General features: G+C 44.0%; 1 long non-coding RNA gene across 1 annotated transcript; it reads right to left on the bottom strand.

Annotated features, from left to right (window-relative positions):
• Positions 1–1,210: 1,210 nt before the first annotated feature.
• LOC117802967 lies at positions 1,211–2,729 on the bottom strand. Its single transcript, XR_004626451.1, has 3 exons — positions 2,602–2,729; positions 2,091–2,242; positions 1,211–1,297 (listed from the first exon to the last, which is right to left on the bottom strand). It is a non-coding gene; the product is annotated as an uncharacterized LOC117802967 (long non-coding RNA).
• Between the last annotated feature and the right edge of the window lie 237 nt (positions 2,730–2,966).

The following is a 2,966-nucleotide window of genomic DNA, read 5'->3' as shown; positions in this document are numbered from 1 at the left end:
ACACCAGGCCAGTTTTTCCAAGGGGTTTTTATCAGCTCCATAAAGTTAAAACTTAGTTCCTTAAGACTATCTGGTCATATTTTTTTAATGCATATTCTCAAATATGACATTCCAGCCAAAGCCTTGGTTATACAACCAATGTTTCCAACTGTGTCCTGTTATAGGGAGAACAGATTCTTATTGAACAGAAGCAAATTATATTACCATGAAAATAAGAATACTCAATAAGTTTCTGAATTCTAGAGGGATTAGGTAGGGAGAAAAAGCAAATGTTTCAGCTCTGTTTTCAGAGATACACTTACAAAATTACTGTAAGTCATAGACAGCTTAAGGGAAAAGAGAAAAAGTTTCCTTTAAATCTGGAAAAATAAAGCACTGAGGAACCAGCAAGATTTCAAAGAAAAAGTTGTGAAAAAAAATTATAATCATTCTTATCAGTTCATTCAATTCCATACTTCAAATTCCTATTCTGTTTGAATTCAGATTTTCCATTAGTTCTGGAAATTCTCACCCAGTTCAGTTTTATGATCTTAAAGTTTTCAGAAACCTATATTTTAGAATACCTAGCAGAGTCCTTCCCCTGAATCTCTCTGAAGATGAGGCACCTTTGCAAGGGCATCAGTATAAAGTAATAACTGTTGGTAAATGACAAAAAGACTTTTAAAAAAACAGCCACGGTTAAAAATCTGATGAGAGTTCATTTGGTGAGGAAATGTAATTATTTCCATGGCATACCATAATTTAAAATAATAACTGAACAAGGAGAGTATTGGCAAATTTCTACAAACTTTAAACAATTTTTGGAATACCTATATTAGTCACACGTATCCATATACATATAACCCAGAGAGATTTATCATCATTTATTTTATAATGCTCCCCATGTAATTTAAAATGCCCAAAGAAAGACTTGGATAGTAGTGCTGAGAGCTGGCAATAATTGCTAGGACCCTCGCTGCAAATGGAGTGCACCCACATTTGTGTTCAGCTCTATCTAGCCACAGGTGCTGTACAAGCCACACTCCTGTCCCGCCATATTTTTGGGGACACCAACCTGATGGTTACCAAGCCAAGTTTTCAGGACACAAAAGGAGACAAAGAATAAGACTGTAGTTGTCCCTGGGAGAGATAGGATCATTAAATGACCAATGTTTCTTCCTGTAAATCTGAATTTGGAAAGGCATGACTTCAATAAGAATTCTTACCCTTTGCTGGCTTCAGCCAGTTCTCCCAGGATCCCATCCGCAGGCTCCTGAGCGAGTTGATGTCCCAGTAGTTCTCACTGGGGCACCAGAAACTGTAAAAGAGGAAAAATAGTTTTCCCTTCACCCTTTAAATCCAGTGCCTGGCTAAGACACCTTTATCTTTAGGGCATCTGTAAATGGATAATCTTATCTAAGATGGTTAAAAGTTCTCCGCTGTGGTCACTTAATTCAATATTATCTTTGGTAAGGTTAACATTGTTCAGTCTTAAAACAAAATTTTATTCACCCGAGGCCTCATACTGGGCCCAGCTCAGCTTACGTCTGATCCAGTCTGGTTTCTGAGTCAAAACCACTCTGTTCCCGGACCGGTCTGGTTTCCAAACGGAACCACTCTGTTCCCGGACCCCTGGGCCCGACCCGGTTTCTACGTCAGACCTAGTCCAACTCCGGCCGGTTTCAGACCCAGTCCAAACCGACCCGGTCTGGTTTCCAAGTCGGAACCACTCTATTCCTGGACCGGGTCTGGTTTCCAAGTCGGAACCACTCTATTCCTGGACCGGGTCTGGTTTCCAAGTCGGAACCACTCTATTCCTGGCCCCGGTCAGGTTTCCGAGTCGGAACCGCTCTGTTCCTGGACCCGGTCTGGTTTCCGAGTCGGAACCACACTGTTCGTAGACCCGGTCAGGTTTCTAAGTCGGACCCAGTCCAATTTCAGGCAATTTCCGGACCCAGTCTAAGCAACGACCGGTCTGGTTTCTAAGTGGACCCAGTCTGACCTCCTGCCGGCTCCTGGACCCCGTCTGGAAGAAGAAATGCTCAAGTCAAGTCTGAAAGCTCCGAACGGAAAGCTGGGGAGCTGGGATCCAGGCCGCGAGAGGGACTTACCCTCCGCCTCCCGAGACAGCGAGGACGCAGCGGCTCCAGGAGCCCCACAGGTACCTGCGCCTTGTCGCTCCTTGCTCCGGGGGGCGTGGGGCCCCGGTGTCCATTGGTTCTTTCTTCTGTCACCAGAACCGTTGAAAGATAAACTGAGGCACCTTAAAATTTAATTCAGAGTTTGAGTACAATTGGTTTGAATCCGGCAGTGCCAAACCAAGAGTGGTTGAGAACGCTCCACCAAAAGGAGCTGGAGAGACTTTTATAGAGAAGAGGCTGAAGCGAAGTAAGGCAATGATTGATTGGCTAGTTGACTGCCAGTGTGTGGTTGTCCCTAGCATTTTATTTCTTAACCCTGAGGCATTTACAGACTTAAATTCTGGTTTGCTGGTGTAGGCAGGGCCCTAGAACCTCATCAGTGTAATGGCCTCTTTGGTGAGTTCAGCCTCGTCTACCCTAAAGCCCTGTGGAGAGTAATAGAACTTTGAAGTAGAAACTCGGTGAGGGCTGTACTACTTACCTCAAGCGAGTGACTCAAACTCTCTGAGCCTTTGATTCCCTCCTTTTAAAGTGAGGGGCGCAACTGTCCTGGAATTCCACAGAGCATATCCCATGGAACAGCACTTTTCAAGATGCGGAGTTCAGAATCTGTGGTAAAATGAGTTTGGTAGAAGTTATGACACATGTAGCACTTTATGATTCATGGTACATAGTAGCTATCAAAAGCCCTCATGAATCCTTCAGCAGTGGAACTCATTTTTCCATGGANACTTAAATTCTGGTTTGCTGGTGTAGGCAGGGCCCTAGAACCTCATCAGTGTAATGGCCTCTTTGGTGAGTTCAGCCTCGTCTACCCTAAAGCCCTGTGGAGAGTAATAGAACTTT

This window comes from Ailuropoda melanoleuca, chromosome 7 (genome assembly GCF_002007445.2).
Source record: "Ailuropoda melanoleuca isolate Jingjing chromosome 7, ASM200744v2, whole genome shotgun sequence".
Lineage (NCBI taxonomy): Eukaryota > Metazoa > Chordata > Mammalia > Carnivora > Ursidae > Ailuropoda > Ailuropoda melanoleuca.
This window is presented reverse-complemented; position numbering and strand designations above follow the sequence as displayed.